Source organism: Sarcophilus harrisii, chromosome 4, assembly GCF_902635505.1.
Source record: "Sarcophilus harrisii chromosome 4, mSarHar1.11, whole genome shotgun sequence".
In the NCBI taxonomy this organism is placed as follows: domain Eukaryota; kingdom Metazoa; phylum Chordata; class Mammalia; order Dasyuromorphia; family Dasyuridae; genus Sarcophilus; species Sarcophilus harrisii.
In genome coordinates this window covers 94,602,063-94,626,369 of record NC_045429.1, presented here as the reverse complement: position 1 = coordinate 94,626,369, position 24,307 = coordinate 94,602,063, and the positions used below count along the sequence as shown (strand labels likewise).

The 24,307-nt window shown below is 40.9% G+C and overlaps 1 protein-coding gene across 7 annotated transcripts in view; it reads right to left on the bottom strand.

Moving 5' to 3' along the window:
* The window catches only part of NAV1 (neuron navigator 1), a 352,671-nt gene extending 340,297 nt beyond the window's left edge, over nucleotides 1–12,374 (bottom strand). For 6 of the 7 annotated variants that reach the window (XM_023501861.2, XM_023501860.2, XM_023501862.2 and 3 more), the window contains exon 1: nucleotides 11,919–12,373. The gene's annotated coding sequence lies outside the window, so the exon portion shown is untranslated. Of the gene's footprint in view, nucleotides 1–11,918 lie in introns of all 7 variants that reach the window. The other variant, XM_023501863.2, reaches the window with a different exon arrangement.
* Between the last annotated feature and the right edge of the window lie 11,933 nt (nucleotides 12,375–24,307).

The following is a 24,307-nucleotide window of genomic DNA, read 5'->3' as shown; positions in this document are numbered from 1 at the left end:
TGTGAAGAGGGGGGTAGTTGATCTCTAATACAGGGGTGAGAGGCAAGGTTCTGGGAAAAGGAAGGATCCCAGGGTTTTGACCCCACTTCTTCTAGTTAGAGGGCAGAATATACCTAAAGTTAATCTTGATGATTATGATATATCTTAGTCTGAATTATGAAACTTGGTGTAATGATGGGTCTGGGGATAAAGCTCAGACAGATGGGAACAAATTGGTCAAAATTTGTTCAATACTACTTATTCCTCTGCCTTTAGATGTGAAAGTCAAACATTAGAAATAAAAACCCTGCCTCTCCCATCCCAATCACAAGATGAGTTTAGCATCTTGTACTCAACTCTGGATTATTTTCCTGAACTGGCCGTCCAAGGACCTGCCAGGCCAGCTCGGATTATGCCTGAGAACAAGTTTCAGTTCTGCAGGGGAACCAGTGATCTTTTCCTCCACATATTCCAGCTGTCCACTGCTGCAGGGGGCTGGAGGAGAAAGAAAACTAGATCTGAGTTTCAGTAACCTACTCCCTGGGTGATCTTGGGCAGGCCACAGAGGACATGACATGTAGAAATGGCAGAGATATTTGAATCCAAGTCCTCTGCTCCAAATCTTGACACAACTCTACATAGCTTCTTATTTGATTTTGCCATTTCCTTATTTCTAGAATGAGGTAGTAGAGGATCTCTAAGATCCCATTAATTTTGACAATCTGTGATGTTAAGGGTCCAGTAGTCCCGTGGAAAGAAATGTGGTGGTCTACAAGAAGAAGCAGTAAAGACAAAGAAAAGTTTGTCCAAGAGTTCCCAACATTACTGGCAGGCAGACATATGTAATGTAAAGTGCTGGACTTGAGTCAGGAAGATCTGAATTCAGATCCTGCCTCCAATACACACACAGGGCAGAGTTTTTATTCTGATGTTTGACTTTCACATCTAAAGACAGAGGAATAAGTCATATTGAACACATTTTGCCCAATTTGCTCACATCTGTCTGAGATTAATCCCCAGACCCATCATTACACCAAGTTTCATAGTCCAGACTAACATGTATCACAGTCACTTGACAAGTTCTTGACCTTTAAATGGTGATAATCACAGCACCTACCTCACAGGCAGGGTGTTGTGAGGATCACATGAGGTAACATATGTAATCAGCAAATCTTAAAGTGCTATCTAAAGAAATACCACCTATTATTACTACCCTGGAAGGCTAATGCTGCATCAGGTAATGTGGTTGTCCAGTATAATCAGAGTGTAATCTGTAATCAGAGGAGTTAAGTCTGAATCCTGACTGTAGCTTAACAGATGAGATGGTCTGTGAGGTTCCTACAATCAGTTTAATGTATCTCTGACAAATTCAGCCAAGGAACTCAGAATGGAGGGACTTTGAGAACAAGAATATGGGAACTTAAAAAGCTGAGAAGATTTTCAGAACTTCATTGAGATGCTCTCTATTCCTCTAGTGTGATTACCTCTTTTACCCAGTCAAGTAAAAATAGCTCACTTGGTCGCTGTTTGGACCCCTGATGGTTCTGAGTTAGTAAAAATAGCAATTGTTCATGTTTTGGCCAGAAACCTTGAGGGCTTCCCCTCCAAGACTGTTTTTTTAAAAGTAGGCTAAAAAAAAGTCATTCTTTGCCTCATTTTTTTATCTAGTCTCAGTCACTGAATGGGTGTTGTCTCAGAGACCTGGGAAAGACCTTAACTTAAAAAGAACAAGGTCTCCCACTGCATCCAGAGCCATCTCTAGATGAACTGATCTCTGTCTGGCCACTCCATCTGGCCACAAGGCTCAGGAGGAGAAAGCGAGGCTGGTGACTTTGCACAGTCCTCCCTCACTGAAATCTAATTCACTTGCAAGTCATGACATCACCTTCCTGATGCCATGGTCCTCTTTGAGATGGAAAGACGAATAACAACAATCCCCTTAGTCTCATAGATTCTGATTGACAACTTTTAATACATGCTAAATATATTCAGTTAAGTTCATTATTATATTCAGTAATATTCATATTTATATTCAAATATATAATCTTGGGAACAGAGGTTTTTTCACTTTTTTCTTTGCCTCTCCAGTGCCTGGCACAAAATAGACACTTACTAAATGCTTGTTGATTAATCAGGGCTGGGGAGGAGGAGACAGACAGAAAAGGTAGACTAGAGCCCTTCCTATTCCCCCTCTTCCCCCACCCCCATGCAGTCTGCTTTGGAAAAAGAGACTTCCCTTGGATTGGATGGCTATTACTCCCAGTCAATGTGAGGGCTGCTTCCAGGCACATTACTTAAAGCTGAGGTGTTTTAGATGGAACTCTAAGAAAAGCACAAAGATTTAGGGGCGCAGGGGTCCTCAAACTATAGCCCGTGGGCCAGATGCGGCAGCTGAGGACGATTATCCTCCTCACCCAGGGCTAGGAAGTTTATTTAAAGGCCCACAAAACAAAAGTTTTGTTTTTACTATAGTCCGGCCCTCCCACAGTCTGAGGGACAGTGAACTGGCCTCCTATTTAAAAAGTTTGAGGACCCCTGATTTAGGGAGTCTGTAGATAGGGAGGCAGCAAAGGTGTAGCCTTGCTCAGGTTGCTCTCTGAGCTGCAAAAAGAAACCTCCATTAGAGAAGGGAGCTGGCAGCTCAGGTCCGATACCCAGCAGGAGGCCTTTCTGGCTTCATATTCTGTCAGTCTGATGTTTGGCTCCTGGACCTGAGGCCCTCTCTGGAGCGTCTCCTGGCTGGGCTCTCCTCCAGTGGTCCATTACCATGGAGACAGCTCAGTTCGTACTGTACTCAGGTCCACAGGTTTCTCTTCCATCATTTCAAACCTCTCACTCTCCTGCATCCTCTCTCTCTAATGCGCCCCACCCCTTCCCCTCAGTCACATCTGTGGATTTTCCTGCCTCATCCAGTACTATTTATAACGGCCTAGAAACACAGGCCAGAAGGGACAATAGATGAGATGTGCTGAACAAAGCCCCAGCCTGTCTCCCCGCCCCCAGGGTCCCCAGAGGCTTGCAGTCTAGTAGCCCAAATGGTCCAGGGTGTGACCATACAATTCAGAGCAGACTGGCCAGTCTGTAGGGTAGATTCTCGATTCATGGTCTGCTGCTGCATGTGTCCCCTCCCCCTCATGGCCCTTGGGGTACATGGCTGCTCAGGAAATGCCCCCCACTAGATGCCAACATGATTAGCCCATTCTAGAGGCCAGTGTGCAGATGGCTGAGCAGCTGGCTTCTCATGGGTACACACAGTCAGGCTTGACTTCTCTCCTCCTTTGCCAACTCTGGATGGGCCCCTCTGCCTGACCCAGGAAAGGCCACGATAATCACACTGTCAAGAGGAAATGGATCTCTGAGTGGGGGTGAGCCAACTTTGAGGAAGGAGGGATAATCTACAGCACTGTGGGGCACAATCATAATCATTAGGAAGGGTCCCTATGGGATGATGGAGACCAAATGCAGGTGGGAAATATCCTCCTCACCTTCTTGACTCACTCTCAGCCTATAGCAGCTCCCTACACAGCAGAAAACCTCTGTTAATCATATGACAATGATTTCCACTATTTATTCCCTAAAGCAAGGACTTCTTAGCCTGCTTTGGGTCACAGACCCCTTGAAAGTCTCCTGAGATATACTGATCCCTTCTCAGAGTAAGGTTTTAAAATGTGTAAAATAAAATATGTGGAATAGCAAAGAGAATCAATTATACTGAAATACAACTATCAAAATATTCAATATTTTAAAAACCCAAATCACAGACCTCAGATTAGAGTCTCTGCTACAAGGAGCAGTCATGGGAAAAAAACAGGACATGTCACAATTGGGAGATTGGGAGAGCAGTCCTGGTGTTAGGAAGAAGTAGCTTCCAGCCCTGCCTCTGAGATCTACTACTAGAGGTAGCCAGGTGACTCAGGGCTAAACCTGGAGCCAAGAAGAGTGATCTTGTATAAGTCACTTAATCTTATATAAGTCACTTGAACCCGATGGCCTTTACAATGCTTTCCAGATTTAATCTATGATCCTATGATTTTTATCCTCCTCAGTGAGGCAGAATCACCCTGTAGAGAAGTGTTCTTTCTGGGCTGCTCTTTTCGGACTTTTTAAGAGGTCCTCCCTCTCTGTATCAGTCCAGCCCTGCCATCAAAACCAAAGCGGAGGCTTTTGTCTGGTTTGGGGAATGAGTATGGATTTAGTTAGACTGTCCACATCTCTTCCTCTGCTCTCCCTCCTCCCTTTTCTTTCGTCACTCTGAAGGTCCCTAGAGTGGCCTCTTTGGCTGCTGAAGGGAAGCAGGGAGATGACTCAGAGCTTCATGTGGTGTTAACTGATCCATTATTGAGATTTCATGCTTAAAAAAAAAATAGGAAGCCGAGCATAAGTGGGTGGCAAAAAATGAGAATCACGGGACTTCAAGAAGGGTGTATGTATAGGGAGGCAAATTCTTGGTAAAGACAGAACAAATGAACACATAAGATGTGTCAGCACATTGTAAAATTAATGCCCCTAAATATTAAATCCACTGTCTGCTATCAAACAACTAGTATTTATTAAACCTTTACTTTGTACCACTCACTGGATGTGGAATACCAAAATAAATAAATAAATAAAAAAAACAATTTTTGCCCACAAGGAGCTTATATTCTATCAGAGGAGAGACAGATCTAAACATAATAAATATGAGTAATACTAATAATAAACATACTAATACTAAAAGTACGGATAAATAAAATTTGGGAAGAGATCAGGAAGTCTCCTGTAGGAGACAGGATGTGAACTCAGCTCTGAAGAAAGTAAGGATTCTAACACTCAGGTGTCAAGTGGGAGTGATTTTAGGCATGGGGGCAGCCTCTACAAAGACCCGGAGGTGGAAGATAAGGTACTTCATTAGTGGAACTATATGAGAAAAGGTCTCATTGGTGGGACAAAGATCATATGATAGGGAGTAATGTATATTGGAAAGGTAGCCAGGTTGGAAAGCTCCAGTACATAAAATAACTGAAGAGGGCCTAAAACAGATTGCCTTTCCCCTCAACTAAATCGTATGAAAAATCTTATAACAAGGGTCACAAAATAAATACTTGTTTACTTTTTCTTGAAACGCTTCCATCTGAAAGGAGTCACAATATAAAGGGGACATTTTAAAAAGCTCAGATAATTTTGGGGTTCTTGGGTCACAAAATCTTTTGGGGTTGAAACTCTGGGGGCCTTCAATAATAATGCCTTGGGGGCCACAGGCAAAGGTGGTACACACCCTGGTGTAGGAGGTTCCCGCCATTCAGTGTTCTGTCAGCCTGGACCCCATTAGCATCAGAGCTGGCTGTTTATGCCCTCCCAGTCTCACTGAACCTTCCTTCTCCCCTGGGACAGCTAAGTGTTTTATGGAGATTAGGCAGGTCTCCCAGTCCCTCCCAGCTGGGTAGAGAGAGAGCTATGCAGACACATACATAACTGCTTACTAAGGCTGAGTAAATCCAGAAAAGGGGGGAGGGGCAAATGGAGGAGGGGGGGATAGGCCAGACAAGAGGTCCTGACACAGCTATAGGAGGCTGCTAAGGTGAGGGTATAGAAGACATCCTTCATTTCCAGAATTTTGGGGGAAAGTGGAGGATCAGAGCAGAGGAGATAAGGCAATCATTTGCCAGATTTGGGACCTTCCCTTAGCCTGAGCAGAGGTGTCCTGGATCAGCTGTTTTGCTTCTCTTATAGCAAAGACAGAAAGGGGAAAGTGGCTTTCCCCAACTCTTTCAAAAGAGAGTCTCCTCCTTGCCTTTCTATCTTTATTATAGACTATCTTTATTATAATAAACTGTAAGAAAAAATACAGCTAATACAGAAAACAAAATTATTTGTCACTGGAACATAGAGAGAGGCAACTATGGCATAGTGGGTAGAGCTGGCTTTGAAGCTAAGAAAAACTGCCTCTTACAATGCACATGTGACCCTGTGCAAGTTACTTGTTAAATTTTTATTTATTTATTTTACTATTTATGGAATAAAATAAGCATTTCCATAATCTAGTATAATAAAAAAAGATGACTACACATGAAACTGCAAAGCTCTTATATATAACTTGCTATGCCTCTTAAATATAAAATAATCTTGTAAATCTCTTTTTTTTCCTTTTTTCCTCTCCCCCAATCCTAGAAATGGCACACAAATGTGTGTGTGTGTAAACATACATGCTTATATGTAAAATTATTCTAAGTGCTTCTATTTATCAATTCTTTTTCTGGATGTAGATAGCATCTTCCTTCATATTTCCTTTGTAGTTTATTTGGGTATTTATAGACTTATTCACTCATAAATGTTCTTAAAACAATATTGCTGTTGTGGGAATCATCATTCTCTTGGTTCTGCTCATTTCACTCTTTTTTATTTCTCATAAGCCTGTCCATGTTTTTCTATGATCATCAAACTCATCATTTCTTATGACACAGTTTTATTCCAAATTATTTAATCCTTTAGTTCTCTAGGCAATTCTCTAATATAAGTTGCTGAAAAGGTGCCTGCCCATAGCAGCAGGGATATCTGGGATATGTTATCTGGGAGTTCCCTAATATCAATGAAATCCTAGGTTTAGTCCCTCTTCCAATTGGAATGCATAAACCCACTCATCTGGCTGTGCCCTGCTCCCTTCCCCTTGCCTCTCTAGATCCCCTTCCTCTTGTTACTAGCATCCTCAACTCAGCCGAATATCCTTCTAAAACATAAGATGGATGGTTACTTCCTTTAACTAGAAGCTTTGGTTGATCCTTATTGTTTTTAGGACCAATTTTTTAGCAGCATTTAAAGCTTTTCATATAAAGCCTTGAAAGACTTACATGAACTGAGGCTGAGTGAAGTGAGCAAAACCAGGAGAACATTGGACACAGTAACAGCAACTTTATACAATGATCAGCTTTGATGAACTTGGCTCTTTTCAACAAGGCAATTCCAATAAACTTGTGATGGAAAATGCCATCCACATCGAAAGAGAGAACTATAGAGACTGAATGTGGATCAAAGGATAGTATTTTCACCTTCTGCTTGTTTTTTTCTTTCTCATGGTTTTTTGCCCCCTTTGGTCTGATTTTTCTTGTACAATATAACAAATATGGAAATACATTAAAAAGGATTCTACTTATTTAACCTATATCAGATTGCTTGCTATTTTGGGGAGGGGGGAGATAAGGATAGGAGGGAGAAAATTTTAGAATATAAAGTCTTACAAAAATAAATGTTGAAAATTATCTTTACATATATTTGAAAAAAAACTTTTGAGATAAATGAAACATTTTTAAAAAGTTTTTATAATACTTCCTACCTTTCCAAATTTATTTCATGTTATTGCCTTCGTGAACTCCCCTTTCTGGGTGCTGAGGTTATCTATCTGTCACCTCTGGGTCTTTACATAGTGATGTTTCCTCATGCCTCATGCCTTCCTACTTCTGAATCTTAAGAGATTGCTTCAAGTCTCATTTCAACCTCCATGTCCTACAAGATCCCTGAAATGCCTAAATTGTTAGTGTTTTCTCCCTCTTTACCTTATATTATTATACAAATTGATCCAAAAGTCTTAATGCTATTTTGAACTTTAAAAGCACTAAGACCTTGGGGGCTTTTAAGTGTCTGAGGCTGAATTTGAATTCAGGTCTTCCTAATTTCAGGTTCAGCACTCTATCCATGGCACCACCACTGTGTACTTGGCCACAAAGTACCGGGATTGGAGTTAGCAGGCTAGGCAAAGACACTGAGGGTTAATGGTCCCCAGTGAGAAATCAGCAGAGTGACAGAACTCCTACCTCCAGTCTTACTGACTCTTGCCTTTAACAACCAGGAATCTGCTACCTTGTATAAGTGGGTTTCAAACCTGCTGAGTTTCCCTGGTTTGGGATGAGTTTCGGAGATTGAAACTCATCTACATGGGAATAAGAATTTTATCTTGGACGCTGACTTCCCTGGGGAGGGGGTTACTCCTTGAATAAGTCATGTTAACTCTCTCAATGGCCTGACTTTGTCAGCTGCAAACAGTCCTAATGAAAGAAACTTTAGAATGCTGGGCCTCAATACATAGTCTCAGAGTCCTTTGAAGTGGGGAACATCTTGTTATTAGTGGGCTTGTGCCAGGCCAGATGCATTTAGTAACTTTAAATTTTCTTCTATGGGATTTTGTCTTATATTTAAAAAGAAAGCAAATGAATTTGGAAGAATGCATGTGTGACTGGGATATGGCACTCAGTGGTGTATCAGAATGGCTCAGGGTACAGTCACCCTGCTTCTTTTCACGTCTCAGGAAACACAGGAAACAGGGTATCAAAATCCCTGCCACCTCAGAGGAAACTGGAATGTCCTCACAAGGCCTGAGTCAGCCTTCTTGGTAGGTCAAGGGAACAGATTAGATTTGGGAGACTGGGAAATTCTGGGTTTCTGTGGTAATCTTCACTTTAGAATTTACTGTTGCTTTACACACACACATGTATATATATGTGTGTATGTATATATGTATGTTCACTTCTACATCTAAATATGTGTATATCCATGAGAATAAAGGAAGGAAAATGTTTTTAATTATTGTTCTATGATGAGTAGAGCTTAAAAAAAAAAACCAAAGGACTGAAAAGGTGGTCCTTTTGCCAAGTGTTGCTCCACTTTTGAGTTCTCAATGTTCCTTCTATCCAGAGGCAATAGGGGTAAGTGATTGATTTCTATGGAAAAACTGTAGTTCTTTTCCTTGCTGAGTTTCTGTTCCTCCCTTGGTTAGTAACATTTGCTCCTAGGTAACATCTGCAGAGATTTCTATATGAGAAGCACCAGGGACATAGCTAAGTACCAATCACTGCTTGTATCATTCAGCACTGTTCAAATAGGACTTTAAAGTGGAATCTTCATAAAAAATGAAGAAAAGGAGAATAGAACTATATTAACATAAATATATATGCATATATATAAAAAGAGAGAAAGTGTGTGTATGAGTGAGTGAGAGAGAGAGACAGAGAGAAAGAGAAACAGAGACAGAGAGAAAGACAGAGGGAGAGAGCAAGAGTGAGGGAGAGAGAGAGAAAGAGAGAAAGGGGGGTGAAAGGGAAGGAATGAGAGAAAGAAAGACAGAGAGGCAGAGATAAAGAGAAAGACAGAGGGAGAGGAAGAAGGAGTGAAGAAGAGGAAGGAGGGAAAGAAAGAGAGAGGGTGGAAAGGAGGGAATGAGAGAGAGGAGGAGGAAGAAGGGAGAGAAAAATATATAGAGAATATATATAAATACTACACACATATATACATACACATACATATATGTATAAACACACATATATGTATATATAAGAATTTTTCAGATACACAGACAAGAGACCCTCTTAGGCTAGGGTGTTCCTTTTCGTTTAAGGCAGCGTTAAAGGGGACCCCAGAGGCTTCCTCCAGAGGATGTGGGCTTGCTGGGTTAGGAGTGGGGGAGGTTTAGACAAGAAAAGGAAAAACAATACTTTAGTTTCCCTCAGAGGCTCCCCAAGGAGACTAAACTCCCTGCCTGAGAAACCCAGAACCCAGATAATGCCAAAATGTTTGAAGCTGGCCAGGGTCCAAGTGGTTTTTCCTTCTCAAACTGAAGAGTGGTAACCTTGCTTCAGACCAGGTTTCACAAAATAAAATAAAAGACAAAACTAGATGGTTCACCATCAACTCTTGAGTTAAACCCTGAAGTTGGGGGCCCGAGGGTTCCTGGGGATTGAGAATGACAACTTTTTTGAGCTAGAAAGGATCTCAGAGACCATCTACTCTAAATTCTTCAGTTTACAGATGAAGGTTTCTAAGTTTCTAGACTGGTCTAGAAAAAGGAAGTAACTTAGCCAAGGTCATACAGTAAATTAATGAGTAAGTTAGTAAGTAGTGAGTTTCTCTCTGTTTAGGTAAATGAAGATCTCAAAGCATCTTCCAACTATGTCTGAAGATAGCAAGTTTCCCCATTCTCCTTTTATGTAAAGAAAAAACAAGATGTAAAATATATAAATAGCACTCTTCAAGTTACTCAGAGTGTTAGTAATAACACAGAGGCAGTAGGCTATAGAAAAAAAAAAGCTTTGGATTTAACATCAGAACTGTTTGGGTTCATTTTTGGCATCAGACACCACTAGCTTCATGACCTTAGCCAAGTCACTTAGCTTCTTTAATCCTCGGTTTCCTCATCTATAGAACAAGAGTAGCAATAGCACCTAACTACCAAGGTTATAATGACAAGCCAGTTTGCCCTTTGTAAACCATAAAGCATTATGTAAAAATGAGGTAGTATACATCTAAATAGAGAAGTCTTGAACAATCCAGATTTCCTCTTAGAAACCAATGCTGGAAAGAAATACAACTGCAAAGAACATCTTTTTTTAAGGGGGATGTTGATGGTGGTACAGTTTTGCTGTGAAAATTTCCCTGTGCTTTCCAACCCAAACTGAACTCCACAAAACAGAAGTGACCAAAATACAAACTTTCTGACCCAAATCAAGACACCTGACAGATGCAGTTTAACAAAGCTTTAACACTGCTTTCCTAGATCCCTGGACAAAGGGAAATCAACGATCCTGACAGAGATTCCTAAATTGTGGAGTCCTGTGTCAACTCCGTAACTCTGATACAAGCATCTCTTGTGTGATGTGTGAAATCTGGAGGTGAGATCCTTGGTGCTGGATAATCTCAAGATATGAGCAAAGGAAAGAAAAGTAAGGCTCTTGTTTGTACAGCAGTCGTGTGTAAGTCATTCTCAGCATTAAGTTCCAATGAGCCAATGGCATCTCGAATCATTGAAACAGGAAGCAAGATAAACAACGCATTATCAGCAAGGAGATGGAGTTGATTCCCGTATTCCTAGGACGCCAGCCAGCTGAGCCCAGTGAATGTCCTAGCAAAGCCTGCTTTCCCCACCAGCTGATGTTCTTGGATTCAGCTCTGGGGAACAAGGTTCCCTCTTTGCTGGGTAAACTGACTCATCGTCTCCCTCCTTCCCCCCAAATTCTTCTTTTCCACATTTGTTCTGTGTAGAGCTTAGCTGGCTTTTTTTTTTTTTTTTTTTGGTCACCCTCCCTTTTCCTTCCAGGATCTAAATCTCTAGAATGATCCTCTAATAAACTCTACTCCCCCACAAGTTTCCTCAAGTCCCAGACAGCAGATATTTGGTGGGCTAAGGGTAGGAGGGGATTGATACCAGAAAGAAAAGCAGCAGAATAAAAAACCGAAACCATTACAGAGAAGCTGGAAGATTGGGGATGTGTCCTGGCCCAATCCAAAGGACTTGACAGGAGGCAAATTCTAAAACACCCTACAAAGTCACCTGCCCAGGGCCACCCCCTCTTATGTCCCCCTTTTCCAATCCCTTCTGTTACAGCTAGTCAGCAACTAGGCAACAAGCTAGAAAGAGTTCAGTGGCATTGGGAGCTTTAAGGATGGGAGTTGTAGATGTGGGAATAGAGTGTGGGAAATGTAATATGTTATATTTTACTTTGAGTCGACTCTCATAGAAGCTCAAAACACTTATATTTGTATCAGACCGAGGTGGAAAAACATAGTTCTAAAGTTGACTGTTTTAATAAGAGCCAACATAGGCTATGTTTGATGAGTTTGTTGTCAGGCTTACATCTATAGCTTTCTATGCTTATTATATAAACTGTTTCTGTCTCTGCCTCAGTCTCTGTTTCTCTCAGTGTCTGTCTCTGTCTGCTTGTCTGTCTCTTGTCACTCTGTCTCGTCTCTTTCTCTGTCTCTGCCTCCCCCTCCCCGTTCTCTCACCAGTAGGCAAATCGGTTCTCTCCGCCAAGCCAGCCCCTGCCCAAGCTCGGACATTGCCCATCAGCCTCAGCTGGAACCCCAAGTGTCAGACCTCTCGGATTCTTCCGCGAGCCACCAACCCCAACAAGCCTGTGGTGACTCAGATGCCGGGACCTTCCGAGCCCAGTCAGCCAAATGGCAGGGAAGCCACTCACCGTGGTTCGGCTCCGTGCTCCAGGTCCGCTTATGCATCCCGGTGGGAGCTGCCCATCTTCCAGAGGCAGAGCTCGTCCGCTCCCCGAGCTGCCCCACGACGTTCCCTCGCGCCTCACAAAGTTTGTTCAGGGGCTCCCCCTGGCCGCCAGAGCCGGCCCCCTGAGCCGAAGTGCGGCCGGAGGCGGCTGCCTGCGTCCTCGTCCTAGTCCCCGTTCTCCCCCTCCTCCTCCTCCTCCTCCTCCTCTCCGAGCCCTCTCACAGAGCCAGCAGCGGGCTGTGCCTCCACAATGGGTACGGCAGCATCCTGAACAAAGTGCGGTCCCCCGGGATCCCCCGGCGAGGAGGTGGAGCCATGTGACCCGCTGCCCCCGAGGCACACGCCAGCCCTTTATGCTGCTGGCTTAGGGGAGGGTGGGTGTGCCAGGCCACTGCCGGGAGGGGAGGAGATAGAGGGGTGGAGGAAGGGAGGGAAGAAGGGGGACTTCTCTGTTTTGGATCCCCCCCCACCCCCGCCCCGTGCCAGTTTAACCCGCAGAGGGGCGGAGGCATGGGTCCCTTCCAGACTTTGTCATTGGAAAGCTATTCCCAGTAACTCTTTCTTGCCTTCCCCACGCCCCTCCCTTTGCCCCTCCCCCCACCCCAGATCCCCATCTCTCCTCTCTCCCAGAAGTAGAAAGAACGACTCTTTGGTGGTGTGGCTCAGGTTCCTTACTGGCCAGAGCAGGAAACCTTTACACGAATGAGGTTTTCCTTGGCTCATTGATCCTCCCTCCTCTCTTAGTGCCCCTTTCCTCATATCACCACATCCTCCTCCTTCCTTCCCCCACCCCCAACTCCAATTCTGCATGTGATCTTCTTGATTTCCTGGGACAAAATGGAAGAAGAGTCCCAGGATGCTTATTTCTCCTTTATTGACCCTTCATAGGATCTCAGATCTTAGTCACAATAGATGTCTTGGACATTTGACAGATTCGGAAATCGAGGTCGGGGAAGTTAAAGGACTTGCCCAACGTCATACAGATAGCATCAGGAGTGCGATTTGAAACTTTCACTTCTTCCCCCGTCCCCAACAACAAAATCAGAACTATTTTCTGGAGACTGAGCTTAGTTACCACGATGCTTCCCCATCTCTTCAGCAGAATGAACTACTGAACTGAAACCTGGTCAGTCAGAAAACGAGCATCTTTCAAGCACCTACTCTGTGCCGGCACTAGTCTTTGTTCCTCATGCTGCTGCCTCACCTTTAAGCAGAAGAGTGGGGAAAGCACTGGTTAGGGAAAAGAGATCTAGGTTTCAGTATTGGCTCTGTAACGAAAAACCATGAGGCTTTGGGAAAACCAAAATCTCTCTGAGCCTCAGTTTCTTCATCTGAGGTGCTTGGAATCTTCTAACTCCAACAAAGTCTGTAAGTCATCGGAGTTGGAACTGACTTTACAGATCAACCGGTTCATCATTTAGAGTAAGGAGAATGCAGTGTTATTTGCCCAAGATCATTGAAGGCAATGAGAAGCAGGACTGAGATGTGAACTCAGGTCTCCCAACTCTAAGGCTGTCTGCTATACCTTGTTGCTATACCTTAGCTTGTCCTACCCCCTGAAGGGTTTTGTAAGTGGGAGATGAGGGGAAAGTTGAAAAATAAGGGCAATAGGAGAGTAAGAATGAATAAGGAGAGAGATTGGAGAATAGAATCAGAGAAGTTTTGAGTTCCGTGGTATTTTAGAGCAAAGCTTCTTATATGGGTCGGGATCCCACATGGGGTCATGTAACTCAATGTGGGAACATGAAGTTATGGTTTATTAGCAGCAAATATTTGATTTATATACTAATTTTATAAATATATACATCCAAGGTTGTGTAAAAAATTTTCAGATGAAAAGGGATCAGGAGTGGAAAAAGTTTAAGAAGCTGTGCTTTAGAGATTGTTTAATTCAGCCTCCTACCCAAAGCAGCAATCTCCTTAATAGCATCTGTGACAGCTGGTTATTAAGCTTCTGCATGAAGAAGACAGTGGGGCAGGAAGGGGGAAGGTAGCCTTCCCTCCTAGACATCTCTATACAGAGCTTTTATTTCTACAAAATAAAGGTGGGACATTAGTTGAGTTCACAAACCTGACCATTGGGAATGAAAAATATCAGAATCCAAGAGTTGGACTTCAAGGGTTGTTCCCACACTTGCATGTGTGTATTAAGGATGAGTTGGGGGGAAAATAATAATAGAAAAAATAAGTACTGGACTGAGAGTCAGAAAGATCTGATTCAAATATGACTTCTGAATACTTACTACCCATGTGACCTTTTAGTTACTTAACATTTGTTTACCTCAGTTACCTCATCTGTAAAGTGGGGGTAATAATAGCATCTACCTCCTAGGGTTGCTATAGGGATCAAATAAAATAATAATTGTGAAAATACTTATTGTAGTGCCTGGTACATATTAAATGCTATGTAAACACATTATTATGATGATGATTATATTTTCTGTGAGTTCTTCAAGCACTTTCTAGGCCAGGTCCTCTTTGAGAGTGAAGGACAAACAACAAGGCCAGATCCAGAGTCTGGAACAGAGCCAAGATGAAAAGCCTGGAGTCCTCACTGCTAATCCCAACCAAGCCACTTATCTTATTGGAGAGTTGAAAAGATTTATTTCCAAATAAGAGCATGGTGCTAGAGACACTGGTTTAGTGCCAGCATGGGCAAAGCAAGTTGTTCTTTAAAAATAATTTTCACTTAAGAGGAACATTATTTTGTGCTTTATTGTTGTTTTTCCCTGTATAGAGTGAGAGACAAGAAAGAGACAAACATAGCAAAAAGGAGCCCCTTATTTTATGATCATTGAACTAAAACAAAATGATCTTAGGTCTGTGGTTCAATAGATAAAGCACTGGACCAAGAATTAGGAATATTTCAGTTCAAATCCAGTGTGACCCTGGGAAAGCCACTTAACCTGCCTTAATCTCAATTACAAAATGGGAGTGATAATAATACCTACTTCCCAAGTCTGTTGTGAGGTCAAATAAGATAATATTTGTAAAGTTCTTACCACAATGCCTGGCACATGGTAGATATTTAACAAAGAAACTCATGGAGAAAAGAAGGAAATCCTTATTTCCTTCTCTTTTCATAAGTTTCTTTGTCGACTCTATAGCATTCATTGTCAGTTTAACAACTATAAAAATCCCACATAATGCTCTCCATATAACATAACTAGTTTAAATATAGCTAAATAAACATAACTAGTTTAGATGGTTTAAGTGATTTGCATATATGTCAGAGCTAGAATTCAAATTTAGGACTCTAGCCTCCAATATTCTACTGCCTGGGCAAAGAGAGAGAGAGAAACCTAGATAACATTATCTGATTGAGATCCATTCCTTCCAAGTAGCAAATAATTTTGAGAAGCCTAGCAGTTTTTCTAAAACTAAAATCCTGAAAATGAATAAATCAGGGATAACTAGATTAGCCAAAAGGAACTTAGATAATAGGGATTATAGACGGGGTGTTCAGAACTAAGCCTACATGTACCACTAATAAAGACTGGGTATAGATTCCCTCCCATTATATGTCTATGTTTCTCCTTTTTCAACTCTGGGATCTTTAATGTATAATCTATCTAATTGGTCTATCTATAATATGTAGATAATAATAACAAATATAAACATAAAACAGTTTAAATAAGTAAATGTAATAAATAGATAATACCATCTATTTGTAATCTATCTAATTTAATCTATAATAAAAGCCTGCATTTATTTCAGGATTTACAAAGAACAGTAGGAGACTATGAGTACAAATGAACATAACTATCTGACATCAGAGAAATTTAAATATTCTCTTTATTTAGACTGTTCACCCTTCAAGAAGACCACTGTCTTTTTTTTAACTGAGGCAATTGGGGTTAAGTGACTTCCCCAGGGTCACAGAGCTAGGAAATGGTAAGTGTCTGAGGTCAGATAGGAACTCAGTTCCTCCTGACTTCAGGGCTGGTGCTCTATCCACTGCACTGCCTAGCTGCCCCAAGACCACTGTCTTCTACTCTTTGAACATTTCCTATTACTTCTATCCCTTCAGATTCCTTCTTCAATTATGTTCTACATATACCAGTTGTGAACCACTGACAGCAAACAAATAATAATAAAAACATTCAAGAGAAACTGGTTAGATTAATAAATATGGTTGGTAGGAGAGAATAAATGAATGAATAGGTTAGGTAAGAAAGAAGAAGGTAATAATAATATTATTAATAATTAACATTCATATTACTACTATATAGCTACTATAGTCTACTTTTTCCCAGGCACTGTGCTAAGTACTTTACAAATATTACCTCATTTGTTCCTTACAACATCCCTGAGAGGGGGTAATGTTATTATTACCCCCATATTACAGGTAAGGAAACAGAGGCAGGCAGGGGTTAAGTGACATGCACAGGATCACACAACTAGGGCATGTCAGAGGCTGGATTTGAACTCAAATTTTCCTGACTCAGACCCAAAGATCTATCCACTGTGCCACAATGGAAAAAATCTTTGGACTGGGAGTTAATAATATATCCCAGACCTCCCACTAACTGATGGTGTGACCTTGGCTTGTTGATGTTGTTCAGTTACTTCAGTCATGTCTGACTCTTGGTGATCCCATTTAGGGTTTTCTTGGCAAAGATACAGGAGTGGTTTGCTATCTCCTTCCCCAGCTCATTTTACAGATGAAGAAACTGAGGCAAACAGGATGAAGTGATTTCTCCAGAGTCATCCAGCTAGAAATTGAGATCAGATTCGAACTCAGGAAGATGAGTCTTCCTGATTTCAGACCCAGTGCTCTATTCAGTATGGAACCACTTAGCTGCCTAGCTAAGCTGCCTTAGCTGACTTTGGCTTAGGTTATTTCATCTCTCTAGGTCTCAGTTTGAGAGTTCTTGACTACTATGTGATTTGTAGGTATCCTTTTCACTCTAAGTTCCATGTTCTAGAGTGGATAGAAAGATAGTTGAGGGAATGAGAAGGAGAAAAGAGGGATGACTAGCAAGGTCACCCCCAACATCTTATTGACTCATTTACTGATTTGTGAACATAATAAAAAAGTATTTATTTTGGTTTAGGCCAAATTTGGCCTGGAAACAGGGACCTAGGAATGAGAGATGACCCTTCACCCAAATAATTATAGCATAAGTGGGTTTTTTTCTTTTTCTTTCCTTCCTCTCTCCTTTGCTCCCTTCCTCCTTCCTTCCCTCCCTCCCTTCCTTGCTTTCTCTCTCTTTCTTTCTTTTTTCTCTTTCTCTTTCTTTTTTTCTTTCTCTTTTTCTCTTTCTCTTTTTTCTTTTTTCTCTTTCTTTCTCCCTTTCCTCCCTCTCTTTTTTCTTCCTTTCTTTCCTTCTTTCTTACTTTAACTCTAGCACAGCAGAGATGACACAGTGGTTTTGAATAAGGCAAATGGATTTTCTTTAAATATAAAATCAATAAATGATGAACTCAGGGTCCTGGCTGAGGCTGAAGTCACTAAGGTAGAAGAAGGGCATAATGGGAGGGAACCTTGATGAGGTTATTCTTTGCCTGGGAGATAGAATTGAACAGTGACAGTTGGCTACAAAGCAGTGTGATGCACTGGTGCCAGGACAGGAGCCCCAGCAGTGTGACCCAGGCTCATTCTCCCTCCAAGGTTCAAGGCCTTGTCATTGGCTGAGTATGACTTTCTTTCCTTCTTATCTCTCAGATCTCTCACCACCCCCACCCCAGCCTCTTCTTCTTTTCAATACTGCCATTGCTTTTGGATAGGAGAGAATTTACCTGAAAATCAGTATCAGTTTTACAAAAAGACTTAAAAATCAGCCTATTTGCTAAGTTGCCACTCCACACACAGAGCTCTCCCAACTTCTTTCAGCTCTTCAACCATAGCAAACTAGGATTGAGAACTACATTGCTATAGTTGGAAAAATTAGAGTGAGTGATGATTTCAGTTTTGCTAAAAGTTTTTGGTCCCTTCAGCTTAATTTCTTTGGGGACTCATCCAGATTTCTTACAAACTCTGGGGCTCTGAGTTTTGCTATTTTGGCTGCCTGGCTTGAAAGCTATAAAATGATTTTGAGGTTTGAACAGATCTTAGGTCTTATTTCCAGGGCCATTACTGACTTGCAGTATGACTAGAGTGACTATTTTCCCTTCTGTGTCCCTCTGGTATACTCTTTGTTTGTATATTTATATGGATCCTATTCACATGAGTATCATGGTAGCATGTAAAACATGATTCGCTGGTGAAATAAAGTAAGCATTAAATAGTGTTTTTATTTCACTGACCATTATAAAATTAATTTATCTTTATACCACTGGGGCTTTTGACAACTTTTCTCATTTTCCATTACATAGTTCTGGTCCTGTTTCTCATCAGAAAAGGAAGATTCCATTTGCACTTGAGACTTGAAAACTAATTTCACCTGCAATAGATTTCTGAGTGTCATTTAGTAACCCATGACACTGTTTAGTTCATTAGTATTAGCAATTTTGGCAGGGAAGGTTCCTCTTCCTTGTTTGTGTGAAATATTCTCTTCGCTCTTTTTTACCCAATTCTCCAGCACACCCTTCATTTCTGAATCGGAGCTCTGAGAGTGATTGGTGATACATCTTAGTTGCCCTTTAAGAGAGATATTCTTCCTTGGGTTTTTAGTTGACAGCAAGCCTGGAAAAATAATCTAGGGAAAAGCTGGCCCAGTAACTAGTGTTTTATAAGAGCAAGAGAATTGCTGTCTTTATCAGTTGCTCTCTTCTCAATGACCAGAAAATAGGAAACACAACAAATTTAAATAATATTTTCCCAAAGACGTCCTCTTACAATTCCTAGTTGCTTTCAAAGTTCCGATACTAGTGCTCCCCCAGAAATGATTTTGTATTTGTGTATGTGTACATATGTATGTGTGTGTAGAGAGACAAACTTGTATATCTATGCATAGATATATTTTTGTATTATATATGTATATATATATACTCACCCACTTACAATGTATATTTTATATGTATTGAAATGTTTGAATGTTGTCTGTAAGTTCCTTAAACTTCGACACTTTCATTTTTTTGTATCCTTAGCACCTAGTCCAAAACTTGACATATAGTAGGCACTTAATAAAAATTTGTTGTTATATCTATGGGACCTTAAGGTTTACAAAGTACTTTTTAGATAAAAATCCTGTGAAGCAGGCAGAATAAATATTCCTATCCCCATTTTATAGATCAGGAAATTGAGAAATTGAGTAATTATGTGACTTTCTCTATGTTCAGATAGCTAGTAGTTAAACTGGGATTGGAACCCAGGTTTTATGATATTTAGTGCTCTGCCCATGATATCCTATTTGTTCTCAATCTCACAGTTTCTCTAATTTTCCAATATGTAAAATGAGGCTAATAATGTTTGTAATATTTTATGTTTTAGATTCATGTTGAGGAAAATGAAAGAGAGAAAGAGAAAGAAGGAAGGAAGGAGGGAAGGAAGAAAGAAAGAAGGAAAGAGGAAGAAAGGAAGGAAGGAAGGAAAGTAAGGAAGAAGGAAAGAAGCAAAACAGGAAAGAAAGAAGGAAAGAAGGAAAGGAAGGAGGGTAAGAAGGAAAGAAAAGAACAAAAAGAGATATTTCTTTAAGAATCTTGTGGTAGGCAGTTTCTAGGAGAAAGGAAGAAGGTTCTGCTTTCTCTTGGGATTCCATGGGCCCTTTCACCAAAGGCATATAAGGGCAGTATTGTCCTGGGAACTCCCAGCTTACTTCATGTGCTTCTAGAGCAATGATGACCCACAAGCGTGGGCCATAATAGAATAGCATTGTACTTTAGCTGGACTGCAAATCACTTTAACCACAGGATAGAAATTGCAATTGGACAATTGAGTTCAGGAGGAGTTAGGGAAAAAAGGTCCAGAGTGGAGGCTGAGGCCAAGGAGGTCATATAGCCATGGCAGCAAATTATAAGTGGCTAATGGCAGTAGACTTATTTATAATCTAGACTTTACTGAGTCCCTCGGGGTCTGGGAGACATGGAGTAAGGAACCATCCTGTCTCTATCTCTAGACAACTGCCAGCTTAATAGAAGAGATGCAACAAATTGATAAAGAGAGATTGATCAGGGAACTCAGCCAATCTACCCCAGATACTTTGTAATTCATTGAGGCCCCATATCAACCAAGGGATCATAGAGATAGATAATTAGATAGGTAGATAAATAAGTAGGAATGACATATTGATAGATATAATTGATGGATAAATAGATTATAGATGACAAATTATGACAGATGCTAAAGAGATATAAATGATAAGTAGAGATAGATAGATGTTAGATACAGTGCTTATGAAATGTTTATCTTGTGCCAGGTATTGTGCTAAGCACTAGAGACACAAACATAAGGAGACAATGTAGTCCATACCTTCAAGAAGCTTACAATCTAAAAGGAGGAGGCAAAATGTAAAGGAAACCAAAAAATTGGGGGATAATGGTAGTATGAAATGAGCATGGCCAGGGGCCTACTTGGCAATCAAAAAAGCAGAACTGAAGGCAGAGATATCTTGAGATGGGCAAAACTGCAAATCAGTCCTCTAGACTTTGGTACTATCCTAAGGGTTTGGATTAATTTCCTTGTCCAGTATGGAAAATGAACTCAGTGCTGTTAAGAGAGACAACTCCTTTCTTGTGAGACACGTCCAGATAACTCATTGTAGTTACAAAAGAAAAAGTCATAGACTTTTTCTTTATATCCTGGCTTGGTTCTCCTCTGAGCTTTCAGCTCCAGGACCATACACTTCATATTTTTTTTTTTCTGAGTGGGACTGCCTAGGCATTCTCCATTATTCTTCTAGAAGGCTAAATACTAACCTTCTAACTTGAGACTAGAGGTATCCAGAGTTGTTCTGTTCTTTCTTTAAAAGGCTGGATTCTGGGAATCTCCTTTCTCCAAGAATCAAATATTGCTTAAGAAAGAAAAGAAAGAAATAAAAGAAGGAAGGAAGAAAAGAAAGAGAAATAAAGAAGAAAGAAGGAAGAAAAGAAAGATAAAGAAAGCAAGAAAGAAAGAAGGAAAAAAGAAAGAGAAAGAAAGCAAGAAGAAAAAAGAAAAATAAAGAAGAAAAGAAGAAAAAAGAAAGAGGAAGAAAGAAGGAAGAAAAAAGAAAGAAGGAAGGAAGAAAAAAGAAAGAAGGAAGGAAGAAAGAAGGAAGAAAAAAGAAAGAAGGAAGGAAGAAAGAAGGAAGAAAAAAGAAAGAAGGAAGGAAGAAAGAAGGAAGAAAAAAGAAAGAAGGAAGGAAGAAGGAAGGAAGAAAAAAGAAAGAAGGAAGGAAGAAGGAAGGAAAGAAAGAAACAAAGCAGAGTTTATGTATCTAGGGGGAGGGGTTCTAAAATTGCTGAACTTAAGAGTTTTTAAGGAAGTAGTTTCCAAACTGGGACTGCCTAGAATTTCCCTCCTCTAACTAGAATACTATGTCCCCAAACTCTTCTGGGGAATCTAATTACATGGTCACATGGTTCCTCTTACTACTGCTGCCATTTTTCCCCATTTGACAGGTTAATAATACAGTAGCCACAGAATTCTATTGAGAAGGAAAAGGTAGTTCAGAGATTGTGCTGGTGAGTATGTTGACTAGAAGAAACTAGGAAAAACTTCCTGACTTAAATGATCTTAAAGTCATGGATTTTATATGGATTGCTGATCAGATTTATATGGAATGCTGAACAGAAGAGGTTGTTCTAGATGTCCGTTCCAGGCAGCTTAATTTGTTTGGGGAATATTTAAAGGAAAATACTACTAAAGTAGATTCAATTAAATTAAGAGAATATTACACACCCACTTTATGTAAAATACCATGCCAAGACTGGAAGAGATAAAATATTTGGATAAGAATGACCTTGCCCTTATGAATAAATGAAAAAGCATTTTAAAGTATTTACTATGTACCAAGCACTGAGCTAAGTGCTGAAAAAAGAAATAATGAAGCAAAACAGCCCCTGCTCTCAAGAATCTCACAGTATGGGATAAGACAAATAAAGATGAGTGCATTATATAATAATACAAGGGAAATGAACGGAGATATGGAACAAAATGCTATGTAATGTCTCTATACACTTAGCTGCTACATTTGATCAGGAAAGTGATATGAAATCATTGCAGAGATGTGAAAAGGCAAGTCAAGTGGGTATGAACTTCACTTTATGAGAGAGAGAGAGAGAGGAAGGGAGGAATGGAGAAAGGGAGAGAGGGAAGAAGGGGAGGAGGGGTGGGACAGAGGAAGGGGGGAAGGGAGGGAGGGAGAAAGAGAGGGAAACAGGGAGGAAGGGAGAAAGAGGAGGGAGGGAGAGAAGGAGGGAGAGAGAAAAAGAGGGAGGGAGGGGGAGAAGGAAGGAGGGAGTAAAGGGAGGAAGAGAGAGAAGGATGGAAGGAAAGAAGAGAGGAAGTCAAGTCCAACTCTTCATGATCCCTATTTGGAATACATGGGAGCTGTTGGAATACACAGAAGCTATCTGACAGTGGCTGTTGGAGATTCAACCCAGCCCTGCAGAATGGATCTCCTCTTGTGAGAGGATGATACAAGGAGACTGAGAGGCCATTGCATTGTCTGACCTCTCTCCTCTTCCCTCTGCCTCCAATTTATCTCATTCCCTCAACACCTGTGTCAGCAAAGGCTGCCCTGCCACTCCTTCAGACTCTATGATCCACAGCTGTGGAGGCTCTGGGAGAATTGAGCTGCCCCTTAACAATTCCCTGTTTTTTGTTTTTTGCTGTTATTCCCCCTTCCCCCCAGCATGGTCGGCACACAGGAATGCAAGCAGCACTATCACCTCTGGCTGGTTGTAGCAGGTGTTGCTCTTATCATGGAGGCAAACTTTCAAACCAAGGAGAGGACCGTAGTCAGAACAGGCATTCCAGTCTCTCATCAGTCTCCTGGCTCGGCCCTTTGATGTGTTGGCCCATTTAATCACCCCAACTAAAACAGTCTTTACAGGGCACTTCTTTTCCTTCCCCGCAGGTTACCAGAGGAACTCTGGAAGGATCTTTCTCAAGAACAGCTCTGGTTTTTCTTGTAATTCTTATGCTTCTTATATCCCACATTCAGGCGCCAATCCCTTATTTGGGTTTTCTTGGTAGAGTGGAGTGTTTTGCCATTTCAGTCTTCAGCTCATTTTACAGATTAGGAAACTGAGACAAACTGGGTGAAGTGCCTTGCCCAGGGTCATATAGCTACTAAGTATCTGAGGCTGGATTTGAACTCGGTTCTTCCTGATTCCAATTCCAGTGCTTTATCTGCTACATCACCTTGATGCTCCCTTTTATACATAAGGACCTTCAAGTACTCTAATATTTCATAAAACTGGCTTCTTGTTCCTCACATATGATAGTACATTTATCATCTCCATACCTTTGAATAAGACTGTTCCCAGAACTACCTAGAAAACTTTCTGGAAAGTACTATTCCCTCCCCTTCCCTAGTTTCCTCTTTAAAATTCCTAATTGCCTCCAAAAATCAGATGCTAGTCCTTCCGTACCCAAAGTCACTATTTATTTTGCATCTATTGAGATGTGTCCATGCTGTCTATAAGGTCGTTGAGGTCAAACTCTCATTTTTTGTATTCCTAAAACCTAGTACATTTTATAAATGTAAAAAATGAGACTCTAAGCAATTAAATAAATTGCATATTCAAATAACTAACAAGTGTCTGAATGAGGATTGGAACTCAGTTCTCCCGACACCAAATCCAGAGCTTCACCCAAGATACTTACTCAATCTCACAATTTCTCTGAATTTACTCTGTTTTCCCTTTCTGTAAAATGGGATTAATAATGTTTGGCCATTTAACTTTCAGGTTCACTTTGAGGAAGGTGCTTTGAAAACCTAAAGGCTCAATCTATATCCATTTTAATATCTATACATAGACATATATGAATTGTCATTCTTTGAGAGGAAAGCCATGGTTTTTTATATCTTTCTGAAGGAGAAACAAATAGTTAGAAAGGAAGGAAGGAAAGAAGGAAAGAAGGAAGGGAAAGAGGGAAGGAGGGAGGGAGGAAGAGAAGGAGGAAAGAAGGGAAGGGAATGGAATAAGAGAGAGAAGGAGAGAGAGCGAAGAGAGAGAGAGAGAAAGAGACAGAGAGACAGAGAAAAAGAGACAGACACAGAAAAACAGAGAGAGGGAAAAAAGAGAGAGAGAAAAAAAGAGAGAGAGACAGAGATAGAAAAAAGAGAGAAATAACCCCAACATTTGTTTTGTGCTTGGGCCAATAAGTCATTTATAACCAGCTTTCCATTTCAAGTTTCCTAACTCAAAATGCTTTGGAATTGTGGAGTGAAGGGGAGGGAAAAAGTCTGGAGTTAGGAGGGGAATTTACATTAGGCGAATTTCAATTCAAATCATCCAAGTTTCTCCCTGAGGGGGAGA